Source organism: Saimiri boliviensis, chromosome 12 (genome assembly GCF_048565385.1).
Source record: "Saimiri boliviensis isolate mSaiBol1 chromosome 12, mSaiBol1.pri, whole genome shotgun sequence".
Classification (NCBI taxonomy): domain Eukaryota; kingdom Metazoa; phylum Chordata; class Mammalia; order Primates; family Cebidae; genus Saimiri; species Saimiri boliviensis.
Genome location: NC_133460.1, coordinates 82218161 through 82231934, shown reverse-complemented (window position 1 = coordinate 82231934; position 13774 = coordinate 82218161). Strand labels below are relative to the sequence as shown.

Below are 13774 nucleotides of genomic sequence, written 5' to 3'. Positions count from 1 at the left end.
GGGAGGCACAGATCAGATGGGAGAGCAGACAGAGCTGCCTGCAAGAAACCCCTGCAAAGGGGAAACAGAGGACTGTGTTTTGTGAACAAGCCTCCCTGAATAGGAAGAGGCAAGAAGAAAGAGTGGGTGGAGGTAGGAGTCCAGGAGGGACACAGCCAGTCACTGTGGTAGGTGGACAGTGAGGAAACCTGCTGGAGGAGGAGGGCCCAGATCCTCTGTGGATCCTCTGTGGCCATGGAAGAGACAAAAGTGCAGCCAAGACAAACAGACCTACTCGAGGCCTTAGTGCCCAGGAAGCCACAGATACAGACCAGGGGGCACACATGCGTGAGGAGACAGGGCGTGCTTTCACGGCACTGCATACAACGTACACATTCACAGTGTTGGCCGCCTGGCGGGGCTCAGGGAGAGCAGGCGTTTTTTTTGCTCTCTGGTCTGTGAGTCCAGCCTGGGGGGCCCTGGCCACATCTGGCCAGGCTGGGGGAAGGGTGGTCTCCCAGAGCTGGGCACTGACCAGCCATTTCCCGACTCATCTCTGGCGGAAAACTGGCCTATCTGGTCTCGATTACAGAGCCCCTAAATCCTTAGGATCTAGCTCTAGGGGTTTTGTTTGTTTTTCTGAGACACAGTCTTGCTCTGTTGCCCAGGCTGGAGTGCAGTGGCATGATCTTGGCTCACTGCAACCTCCACCTCCCAGCTTCAAGCTATTCTTCTGCCCCTGCCTCCCAAGTACCTGGGACTACAGGCATGTGCCACCATGGCTAATTTTTGTATTTTTAGTAGAGACAGGGTTTTGCCATGTTGGCCAAGTTGGTCTTAAACTTCTGGCCTCAAGTGATCTGCCTGCTTCGGCCTCCCCAAGTGTTAGGATTACAGGCGTGAGCTGCTGTGCCCAGCCTAACTCGAGGGTTCCACCCTGCCATGCCACTAACATGTTTTCTGAGGCCAGTGTGGAGAGAATACTATACTTCACAGGTGGAGTAGACACAGGTGTTTGGGAAATTACAGAACTTCCCCTTGTTTTAAATACCTGTGTTCCTTCTCTACAGTCAACACACTCCCATCTTCACCACGTACTGACGTGTTTGCTCCCAAGTGCAGCCAGAGTCCTGGCTTGAACATGAGCCGTTTCCATGTTAGCAGCTCTGGAGCGAACCCTCATTACATGTGCTTTCTGGCAACTTGGATCATGGATAATTATGTATGCATAAAGAGACACTGTAGCCTCTCTCTGCAATCTGGCTACTCACATGTGGGCTTCAGAGGTGGACAGTAGGGGGTTCTCTTTGGCTGCTGACCACCTTTGTGACCATGGGCAGATGACCTCATCATCCTAAGCTTTGGTGTTTCCATCCGTAAAAAGAGTATGTAACTCCCACCTCATGGGATGGGATTGCTGTAAGGATTAAGTGAGACCACTCTGCCCAGTGCTGAAAAGACAGTAGCTACTGTCACTGGCAACCAAGCTGAGTCAGTCAGTAATGCTTTTACCATTACACAATTAAAGGTTACCTTTTTTTTTTTTTTTTTTTTTTTTTTTTCATAAAGTTGCTGTGATTTTGAACAATGAAAACTCCTGCTGTAAGGATGTCTTGGTCTTTATTTCGCAATGCAGGAGAATGCAGGAGTTAAACGAGGTCAAGCTCAACAGGGACAAAGAGTGGGCTTGATGGATGCCCGCCTCCCTGGGCTGGCTGCACAGCGTAGGGTCAGCACTTTTCCTGGGGCAGAAGAGGGAGGATGGCGGCTAATAAATAAAACAGGAACTCCCCAGAGGTCGCTAGAAAGGTCTCCTGTATCTGGGTGGCTTCCTTTGCTACCTCAAGACTCCAGGAAAGGGAGGCAGGTCTTGGTCCACTGTGCCTTTCACTGCTGGACATAGCAGTCCAACCTCCCTCACAGCTGGCAAGGAGGAGGACCCAACGGGCACCGGGATGGCAGCCAGGTGCCTGGAAGCCAAACGGCACAGCCTGACTTCTGACTCTGGGACTCCATCCCACGGGGTATCAACTGCCATGAGCGCTGTGACATGCACCACTCCAAGGGGGCCTGTCCCCTAGAGTATGGCAGTCCTCAGGCTGGGAGTGACCTTAAAGTCCTCTGCCATAGCCACTTTAGTTTACAGACAAGGAAACCAAGGCTAAAAGGTGATGTGATTTGTCCCAGACCCGACAGCTGTTTTGCGCGCGAGAGAGAGAGAGAGAGAGAGAGTGTGTGTGTGTGTGTGTGCGCGCGCATGTGTGTGTGTGGTGGCAGTGGGGCATGGTAGATTCTTTCTACCAAACTACTCTACCACCAGTGAAAGCTGAATGATAACTAGAATATGAAACTGTCAGGAGCTGAACGCACAGCTTGATGAATATGCCAATGGGAAAAGTAGCAAGGAAAACACGCAGCAGGAGCAAGGCAGGAGGAGCCATAAACCTTCCAGTTCCCACTAGAGAGGAACAGAATCTACGAGCTGAGCCCTCTCGGGACAGCTGGGCCAGTGCCATCCACAGCTGAGTGTGTACCCTGGGCTCCTGTGAGCTTTTCATTTTTTTTCTCCTGAGACAAGGTCTCACTCTGTCACCCAGGCTGGAGTGCAGTGGGTGATCAGACTCACTGCAACCTCGATCTCCTGGGCTCAAATAATCCTCCCACTTCAGCTTCCCCAGTAGCTGGGACTACAGGTATGCACCACCACATTTGGCTAATTTTTTTGATGTTTAGGAGAGATGAGGTCTCTCAATGTTGGCCAGGCTGGTCTCGAACTCCTGGGCTCAAGTGATCTGCCCACTTCAGCTTCCCAAAGTGCTGGAACTACAGGTGTAAGCCACCACACCTGGCCCTCCTGTGGCTTGACAAACACACAGCTAGGCACCAGCTCAAGACTCTAATTCAATATGGCTGGTTTGGAGCTCAGTTATGGAGACCCACCTACTGCCCCACAGTCACCCCAGCTGGGGGCAATTCAGCCTCTGTGCACTTCCTGAGCTGAGGTGCTCACCATGCCACAAGAAGCCTAGTCCATTGTTGGATGAATCTAATGGTTAGAAAGTTAATAGTGGCCAGGTGTGGTGGCTCATGCCTGTAATCCTAGTACTTTGGGAGGTCAAGGTGGGCAGATCTCTTGAGGTCAGGAGTTTGAGACCAGCCTGGCCAACATGGTGAAACCCCGTCTCTACTAAAAATACAAAAATTAGCCAGGCGTGATGGCATGCACCTGTAGTCCCAGCTACTTGGGGGGCTGAGGCTGCAGTGAGCTGAGATCACACCACTGCACTCCAGACTGGGTGACAGAGTAAGACTCTGTCTCGAAAAAAAAAAAAAAAAAAAAAAAAAAAGCTAAGTTAGTAGTAATTATAGTTACCCTTTACTGAGCTACATGGCAGGCCTAGAACAGACACAAGGTGCTGAAGGCACAGGCTCTGTCCTCAGGCAGACCTGGGAGCTCCATCATTAATTAATGAACTAAGTGACCTTGGGCAAATGCCTTAAGCTTTCTAGTCTCTTCTGGGAGGTAAGGAGTGTTCTCAGCCACACATCTAAGGGAGATTAGGGGAACTGAAGATACACACAAATATAATCAAGAAGATTATCCATAATAAATCACCTAACACATATGTGTTATATAGTATTACACATAATAAATCACCTGACAGCCCAAGCTACATCTTAGCACCAAGCCCCACAGGCTCTTGCTTAAGACACAGACACACAGATAGACACACACACACACATACACACACACACACACACACACACACACACACATATCCAGCCCTATACTTACTACAGAGTATTGAGTAGGTCTTTTTTTTTTTTTAACTTTCTTAGAGATGGGGGGGTCTCACTGTGTTGACCAGGTTGGTCTCAAACTCCTGGCCCCAAGTGGTCCTCTCATCTTGGCCTCCTAAAGTGCTAGGATTACAGGTGTGAGCCACCATGCTTGGCCGGAGAGTAGGTACTTATTACTGTCATCATACAGTGGACCCTTGAACAACATGGGTTTGAATTTTCTTCCCCCTCTGCCACTGAGACAGCAAGACCAATCCCTCCCTTTCCTTCTCACTCTACTCAACATGAAGACAAAGACTTTTATGATGATCCACTTCAACTTAATGAATAGTAAATATATCTTCTCTTATGATTTTCTTTTCTTTTTTTTTTACTACTCTGCACTTAATTGGTAAGATATTTTATTTATTTATTATTTAAAGATAGGGTCTCACTATGTTGCCCAGGCTGGTTTCAAACTCCTCGGCTCAAGTGATCTGCCTCGGCCTCCCAAAGTGTTGGGATTACAGGCATGAGCCACTGCACCAGGCCATGATTTGCTTAATAACATTTATTTTTTTCTCTCGCTTACTTGATTGTAAGAATACAGAATATAATTCACATAACATACAAAATATATGTTAATCAACTGTTCACGTTATTAGTAAGACTTCTGGTCAAAACTATCCTATCGGTAGCTAAGTTTTTGGAGAGCTGAAAGTTTGACATGGATTTTTCCACTGCACGGGGGTCAGCATTCCTAACCCTGCATTGTTCAAGAGCCAATTGAACAAGGGCCGTTTCACCATGTTGGGCAGGCTGGTCTCAAACTCCTGACCTCAGGTGATCTGCCTACCTCGGCCTCCCAAAGTGCTGGGATTACAGGCATGAGCTACTGAGCCAGGCCTTTCTCCAGATTCTTTGCCTTCTCACTCATCCTCGTCTCAACTAACCTAACATTCCAGGTGTGTCCCATCCAGCACCAGGCCCCACCGGGCTCCCGCATACTCCATCTGAGCACCGGCCCCCTGCTCCGCAGCAAACACTACAGCAAGTCTGCCCACAACTGTTGGGCCTGGAGCTAGAAAAGACCCCATAATTTTCATAATTTTCACCCTGCTTGTGGCTCCTAATTCTGGCAAGCCCTATAGTTTATTTAGTCCACACCCCAGCAACAGGCTCTAGGCTACTGTCTTTCTGTCTTTCAGGTCTGTGTCTTCAGTGGGGTGAACTTGGGGTCAGAAGACCTGGGTCCGTTTCCATCAGGACCTGCTGTGTGACCCAGGGCACAGGGCTTCCTCTCTCCAAGCACATCTGCCAAATGGGAATGCCACTCATCAGTCTCCCTTACAGAGATGCCAAAACACTCCAGGGAGTTTCTGTGCAAAGCGTGAAGTGCACACACAGATGCTCAATCCCCGAAAAGATGGGAACCCCATATTTTTAAGGCTCACTCGCTCCTTCATGTGGCACAGCTCAGGACCACAGCACTGGGCTTGTGGATCAGAGAAGCATGTTCATTCTCCTCCCAAGCCAGGCTCGGGCCGTGCAGGCAGCTGTGCCTGACTCATTCCTTCCCCTTCCTCCTCTTCGGCCCATGACTCACCAGCGCTGTCAGGCCAGCATCCTCCCTGGTTTCCTTCCCAAGCCATGCCTGGTCAGGATGCAGGACTGAAGGCCTCTTCCCACCAGGCGCCCCCCTCTCCCCATGTGTCTCTTCTGACCCTCGGGGTCCATATTATACTCCAGCGTGACTGTTCCTTGGGTGTTGTGCTGTTCTTGCAACTTCACTGTCACCTCCAGGACAGCAGGCTCTTAAGAGGCAATCCAGTGGGGTCTACCAAAAACGTGGTTGCCTGGGGCCTGCCCCCTGGGATTCTGACTTCCTTGCTCTGGAGTCTGGGAACAGCAGAGGGGTTTAAAATCTCTCTAGGTGATTCCAACATAAGGCCAGGGCCGAGAAGTGCTGATCTAGAACCAGGCTGCCCAGCAGGCTGGCTGCTTTGGCTGGGTTTAATGAGGCCTCTGAAAGGTCTGGCAGGGTGCTGGAGGAGAACCCTATGCCTGCCTGAGGCTGACCGTATGGATGGCCCTTATAGCCAGGCTAGTCAAAAAGCAAGAAGGAGATGGCTCAGGGGACCCTCTGTTTGGGGAAACCCCGCTGTCCTGCCCAGAGGATAATCCCACTTTGCAGAAAGGAGTCAGACAGCCGAGGACTGCTACCTTCCTCTCCTTCCCTCACCTCTTGACTAAACTCAGCCTGGGGCCTGGTCTTTCCTGCCCAGTGTGGCCAGTGACCAGACACCCTCTTTGGTGGAGACATGAAGACTTCTTTCTCCAGGGCCAAGCCACAGCCCTCTGAATAGAAAATGAGCAGCTCCAAGGCAAGGGGGAGAGTGGGAGAGCAGAGAGAGGTGGTCCTGCTTCCTAAAAAACCCCCACTCCCTCCCCAGATGCTCCGGGCACGAAGAAGGGAAAAACCTGACTCATCAGTGCTAGTGTGACTCACAGGCCAACAAAACTGACTTGCCAGACTGGTCGGGAGGGGAACCTGCTGCTCCCACCATAACCTGGGGCTGTGGGCAGGTAAAGCCCATCCCTCCATCCCTTGGGCTACTAGAGGACACATCCTGCCCACCGCCAGCTGACAGGCCTGGGTGGCGGGCTTGGTTGGGGCACCTCCCTTAGCCTGGCCCCCAACTGGAACAGCCACAGCTGCTTCAGGAACTTATTAGTGAGTGGCAGGGCTGGGAGGGAAGACAACTCAGAGGCTTTGGAACATAGAGAGGTGGTTTTAAGAATGAAAAGGAGGCCAGGATTCAGCTGCTCCAGGTCACACTTGTGAGGGGGTAGAGTTGGGAGGTAGACCCAGGTCCTCTCTGATTCTTTCTCTTGAGATGGAGTTTTGCTCTTGTCATCCAGGCTGGAGTGCAATGGCTCAATCTCGGCTCACTACAACCTCTGCCTCCCAGGTTCAAGTGATTCTCCTGCCTCAGCCTCCCAAGTAGCTGGGATTGCAGGCACCCACCACCATACCTGGCTAATTTTTGTATTTTTAGTAGAGATGGGGCTTCTACTAAAATTTTTGTATTTTTAGTAGAGACGGGGTTTGAGACCATGTTGGTCAGGCTGGTCTCAAACTCCTGACCTCAGGTGATCCACCCACCTCAGCCTCCCAAAGTGCTGGGATTACAGGCGTGAGCCACCTCACCTGGTTTTTACTTTTTGCATTTTTTGGGAGACAGGGTATTGCTCTGTCATCCAGGCTGGAGTGCAATGGTGCGAGCAACGCTTACTGCAGTCTTGACCTCCTGTGCTCAAGCAATCCTCCTGTCTCAGCCACGCAAAGTAGCTGAGACTATAGGCATGTATCACCACGCCTGGCTAATTTTTAATTTTTCTGTAGAGATGGGGTCTACCTGTGTTGCCCAGGCCGGTCTTAAATTCTTGGACTAAAGCAATCCTCCTGCCTCAGCCTCCCAAAGTGCTGGGATTACAGGCATGAGCCATTGTGCCTGGCAAGAAATGATTTTACAAACTTGATTTCACTTAATCCTTGTAGCAACCCTGTGTGGCAAATATGACGGCTCCCCTTTTACAGATGAGGACACTGTGGCAGTGACAGGAATCTAGTGAACGGTTTCAGGTTCTCTCACTCCCAGCCCGATGCCTGTTCCATACTCCATCCTGCCTACCAGCTCTCCAGGGCAAAGACCAACCCCTGGTGGACACACACAGCTGACAGGCAGAGAAGCGGCACTGCCTCCAGCCCAGGACACAAGGTCTAGCTGACACCACTGGGCAGTCCTACTCTGCCGCCCACACAGCCTGGCTGGGGTCTAAGCCACATGGTCCCTCCAGAAATTGACTCGGCAATGCCCATGTCTGCCTCCATGCCAGGCTGTGAGTTCCTCAAGGCAGCATGTGGTCTCCTTCGTGCTGATGTCTAGATGACCAGCTCCTCGCCTAGAACTAGATAAGCAGTACCGGTCAAGTTGCCAGAAGCCTCAGATGTTGGACCTGGGGTAGAACCCTGGCTGTGCCACTTACGTGCATGACTTAGGCATGTTATTCAACCTCTGAGAACCTCAGTTTCCATATCTAGAAAATGGGGATAATAACTGTACCTTACAGGAGTGCCATGAGCACTACAGTAATAAGAATGACATTAACAAGAACTGTTAACATGTATTAAGTGCTTATCATATGGCAGGCACTCTTCTAAACACTTCATATGTATTAAATCATCTAATCCAAAGGCCACGAAGCTGGGTAGTGGGCTGGCTCTGGAGCTCCCATTCTGACCCCCACAAGGTACTGTGTCTCCTGAGTGTCAAGGGCCTAGTAGGTCATAAGTGCTCAGAACATGGGAGGGATTCTAGCTGATGCTCAGGAAGCAGTTCTAAAATGAATCAATGAATGAACCTCTTTCCATCTAATTTCATTTCCAACACTTATTAACAAGTCCTATTCTGTGTACAGTGTAGCTGAGTTCTTTGACATTTCTGTGAAATATAGAGCAAAAACCCACAAAACAGTCTGAAAAAAACCAGACTTTAGTGAACAGAGCCTCCTCGCTCCTTCTGCAGGAGGGTAACAGGATCCAGATTTCTGGAGGAGAGGCGATGACCCCAACCCTGGGTGCCATGCCCCTCCCCCTTCCTCAGAGAAGATTCCACATGGGAGGTGGCAGCCCCTCAGGAGAGGGGGCGGAAACGGTCAGAGGCTTTGGCTGCGTCCAGCCCTCTGGGGGTGTTGTGTGGAAGGGCCTCATGGGCTGCACAGGCATCCCAGCTATTTGATTTGGCAATGCTTAAGGAGGTGGATCTGGAAGGAAGGGAGCTAACAGTGACGGAGCAGCCTGTAGGAGTTGGTCCTTGTGTCTATGCAGGGAGCAGAGAGGCAGGGCCTCCTGTCCTCCCATATATCACATCCCCAGCCTCCTGCCAGGCCATCAGAGCGGGACCCCCAACTAAACAGAGGTTCTCCTCATCCAGCCCCACTTCCCCCCATGCAGGCTGTCCCCTCCTCTAAGAAAGGCTTGAGGGAGTAGGCAGGTGAGGCCTGGTTTGGGTGTTAACAACAAGTCTTGAACTTTTTTTAAAACAGCAAAAAAAAATTTTTTTTGTTGTTTTTTTGAGATTGGGCCTCTCTCTGTCGCCCAGGCTGTAGTGCAGTGGCACAATCACAGCTCACTGCAGCCTCGACCTCCTGGGCTCAAGTGATCCTCCCACCTCAGCCTCCTGAGTAGCTGGGACCACAGGTGTGCATCACCACACCCAGCTAATTTTTAAATTTTTGTAGAGAAAGAGTCTCTCCCTTTATTGCCCATGCTGGTCCTAAACTCCTGGGCTCAAGTGATCCTCCTGCCTTAGTCTCCTAAAGGTTTGGGATTCCAGGTGTGAGCCACTGCTCCCAGCCCAAAACTCTTTTCAAAGAGTGAAAACCTTTGAAAGAAGCCTATCTGAGGCAGGTAAAGTGGAGCTGTTCTGGGTTGGGGTTGTTGTTCACCTGCCCATCCCTCCTGACACCTCCAGAAACCCCAGGCTCCAGAGGACATGTGAGCTCCTACTTGGCACTGCCTAACCCAGGCCTCTCGGAGAAACCCGCTTGTGCTGTCAGACAACCCTCACTCCCTGGGCAGCACCCAACTCAACTGCCTGAACTGGGACACCTCAGGCCCAGGACAACAGGAGCACTGCCAGGCATGGCCCTGATGCACCACGTGACCTGGGCAGGCCTTCTCCCTGGGGCCGCCGATCTATAACATGGTTTCCAGGGCCTATTCCAGCTCTAAGACTCAATTCACATCCACTTTGTGGAAAGATCTGTGCAGGGCTTGTGAGGGCCACAAAGACAGCTAAGGCAAGATCCTAGCCCTCCAAAAATCCCCAGCCCCAGCCCCAAACTGCAAAGCAAACCATATGTGCAATAACACACTCACACACACATACCACAGAAGGCTTACCAGATTCTGTGCAAATAAAGCTTTGAGACTCAGAGAAAAGAGACTCTCATAAGCTCACAGAAACCCTGTTAAAGTAGAAACTGCTCAGATCATTCCCACAGTCATTCATAAAACATTCACTGTCATTTACCAGTGCCAGGCACGGTAGATGTCCAGACAAGCATGACAAACTCCTGACCAGACGAGCTCGTATCACTGTCTGGCCTAGAGCTGAATCACACAAATGATACACAAGGATCCCCCTCAGTTTTCTCATACATATATCCATGCTCACTATTTTGAATATATCTGAATGTATAATTTAGGAAATCCTTGTCATCCGTTACTCTGTGGCACATTTTTAAAAACATGCAAATGTATAATACATAACATATATAAATCTTTAGATTTAATTTTTAATTTTTTAAAAATTAAATAGGGATGAAGTCTCACTATGTTGCCCAGGTTGGTCTCAAACTCCTGGCCTCAAGGGATCCTCTTGCCTCAGCCTCCTAAAGTACAGGTACTACATGGGTGAGCCACTGTGTCTAGCCAATAGACATAAATTTTAAAGACAAAGTGAAACAAGCAGGTGAACTGGTACATGCCAGAGTGGAGGTATGTGGAAAGTCTGTTGGGGCTGAGCACAGTGGTTCGCACCTGTAATCCAAGCTCTACTTAAAATACAAAAATTAGCCAGATGTGGTGTAGTCCCAGCTACTTGAGACTCGCTTGAACCTGGGAGGTGGAGGCTGCAGTGAGCTGAGATTGTGCCTCTTTATTCCAGCCTGGATGAGAGAGAGAGAGAGAGACCCTGACTAAAAAAAAAAAAAAGAGACTGTTGAGAGCACACACCCTGAAGGACCAGGCCTCCTCTCTGCTTCTACTTCAGGGGTGGGAGCCAGGTTAGCTCATCTCCAAGGCCATGTCCAGTTCTGACCCTATGTGACAAGGACTCTGGAAATAGGCTCTGCTGGCTGGGAGGGCCAGGTGGGAGCAAGCCTCACCCTCCTCCCTCCCCCCTCCTTTCAGACTTCCTACCTCACCCTCTCCACATACAGTGGCCTGCCCTGCTTCGGCCTCTGCAGCTGCAGGATGGAGAGGCGGCATACAAGCGTTAGGCCTCAGTTTCCTTCTGCAATAATGAGGGTGACCGGGGAAGTGAGGGATTTCTGATCAAGAATCCAGGTGCAAGAGTACAGGTCGCACGCAGCCTCCAAGCTGTATGCACGTCACCCGGCTCTCTAGCTATCCTACCCCTGGTGCTAATGGGCTTGGCCTGGAAGCAGCCCCTGCCATCCCACCCCCAAGGTAACCCAACTCTTCATGGTCAAATGACAGCTGGAGGTGGGGCTAAGGCAGAAGAGGGTGATGATTACCAGGGTGGTTAGGCCCAGACAAAAGAGTCATGGCCCAGATTCATTTCAACACACAATTCCTGCGTACCCACTGTGTTTACGATCCTGTCAGGCACTCAAGGGACTGAGAAAATGAGGGTGACATTCTAATTACCTTAAAGCATGTCTCAAGGTTTAAAGAGCACCTCCTTAGAGAGGCCTGCCCTGCTGAACTAACTAAAGGGGGGTCCCTCAGTCTCTACCACACCCCTTGTTCTCTTAAGGCATGTTTACTCCAATTCTGCCACCGTTTTCTCACTTCTCTGTATCTCTCTAAAGGTCAGCCCCTCCAGGGGAGGGCCCTGATCTCTCCCTCACAGTTACACCCCATGCTTCCTCCTGTGTGAGTTGAATGAATGAACGAATGAATGACCGAATGACTCCACCACTGGACAAGCAGAAAGTGGCATAAAGGAGATTCAGAAGGCCTGGGGAAGCAAAGGAAGGAAGGAACAAATCTGGGGAACTTCCCGGAGGAGGAATGACATTGTGAACCTGGCCTTCAAAGAGGGTAAGGGAGGAGGCATTCCAGTGGAAGGTACAGAAGCAGCTATGGCCTGGAGTCAGGCTGGGTAGAGTGTACAGGCCGGCAGGACAGGCTGAGGCCCCATGAGTTGAACCAGACCCTGCAAGGTCTGATGGGCGCCCTGCCCCTGGGCCCACTGGCCTCCTATGAGACACTACTGGTCTTCATTCTGCATTGACAAAGTCAGGTCTGCATAAATGTCTGGACACGAGTCTGCAGTTTAGGGTGCAGGGGTCATTTTTAAACACTAGCTGGGGTACCCACAGATTGCCCCACTTTCTTTTTCTCTAGTCTCTTTCACCCTGGCTGCCAGGCTCCTGCTCTGACCAGCCGTGCAACCACTGGGGGACTAAAGAACAACTCCCAACCATATCATGACAAAGACCTTGTACGACCGCCTCACTCAGGTCTCTAAAGAATTTCTCTCTGGCCAGGTGCAGTGGTTCACGCCTATAATCCCAGCACTTCGGGAGGTGGAGATGGGTGGATCGCATGAGGTCAGGAGTTTGAGTCCAGCCTGACCAACGTGGTGAAGCCCCAACTCTACTAAAAATACAAAATTAGCCAGGCATGGTGATGGGTGCCTATAACCGTAGCTACTTGAGAGGCTGAGGCAGGAGAACTGCTTGAACCTGGGAGGTGGAGGCTACAGTGAGCCAAGATCACACGACTGCACTCCAGCCTGGGTGACAAAAGCAAAACTCCATCTCAAAAAAAAAAAAAAAAGAAGGCGGGGGGAGAAAGAACTTCTCTCCAACTACATGTAGGTGATAAATTATTTTATTTTTTTGAGACAAGATCTTGCTGTGTCACCCAGGCCAGAGTGCACTAGTACGGTCATGGCTCACTGAAGCCTGGAACACTGGGGATCAAGTGATCCTTCCACCTCAGCCTCCTGAGTAGCTGCGGCTACAGGAGTGGGCCACTGCACCTGGCTAATTTCTTAAAAAATTTTTGTAGAGATGGAGTCTCGCTATGTTGCCCAGGATGGTCTCAAACTCCTGACTTCAAGTGATCCTCCCATAGTGCTAGGATTATAGGTGTGAGCCACTGCAGTGGAAAGTAATTTTTCTTTTTTTAGAGACAGAGTGTTGCTTTGTCGCCCAGGCTGAAGTGCAGTGGTGCAATCTGAGCTCACTGCCACCTCCACCTCCTGGGTTCAAGTGATTCTCCTGCCTCAGCCTCCTGAGAGCTGGGACTACAGGTATGTGCCACCATGCCTGGCTAATTTCTTGTATTTTTAGTAGAGACAGGGTTTCATGGTGTTAGCCAGGATGGTCTCGATCTCCTGAACTTGTGATCTGCTTGCCTCAGGCTCCCAAAGTGCTGGGATTACAGGTGTAAGCCATCACACCCAGCCTGTAATTTTTTTTTAAATGGAAATGCTAAGACCCAGCTGTTCATTAAGCTTTCTTATCAGCATATGAGAACTGCAGTTCATACGCAGCTGGTAGCAGGCCAGTCCAGAGAGGAGGCTTTGGCCAACCTGGATGGTAATGCCTCTGTGACTTGGTTTCTTGGGGTCATGAGACAGCGGAAGTAAGAGATATGGGCAGAGTGAGGAAGAATGGGCAGAAAAGCCCAGAAGCCCCCAGCCTCCAGAGTCCAGGAGAGATTTTTCCACTGCCCATATAAGAGGAGGGTGGGGCTCAAGGGGGTGGCAGGGAGAAAGGCTGCCCCATCCTGGCCAATGAGAGCTTTCAATAGGACTTTAGAAAGGCTGGCTGGGTGCCACTGGTGGGGAGGCAGGTAAGGACTGTGAGCTTGACATCATTTCTTTTTTTTTTTTTTTTAGATGGAGTCTCACTCTGTCACCCAGGCTGGAGTACAGTGGTGCGATCCTGGCTCACTGCAACCTCCACCTCCTGGGTTGAAGCAGCTCTCTGTCCCAGCCTCCTGAGTACTGCCTGCAAGGTTTCCAGAGAGTAGAAGGCTTCAGGGCAGAGCCGGCCTAGGGCAGATGGGCCGTGGTCCACATCACCTGCCCTTCCCGAGACAAATCTGATTACAGGTGCCTGCCACCATACCTAGCCAATTTTTGTATTTGTAGTAGAGACAGGGTTTTACCATCTTGGCCAAGCTCCTCCTGAGCTCCTGACCTTGTGATCCATCCTCCTTGGCCTCCCAAAGTGCTAGGATTATAGG

At 50.6% G+C, this 13774-nt stretch overlaps 1 protein-coding gene across 4 annotated transcripts in view; it reads right to left on the bottom strand.

Moving 5' to 3' along the window:
* UBTD1 (ubiquitin domain containing 1) overlaps positions 1–13774 on the bottom strand; it is a 63780-nt gene that overhangs the window by 13853 nt on the left and 36153 nt on the right. The gene's annotated exons all lie outside the window — the stretch shown is intronic.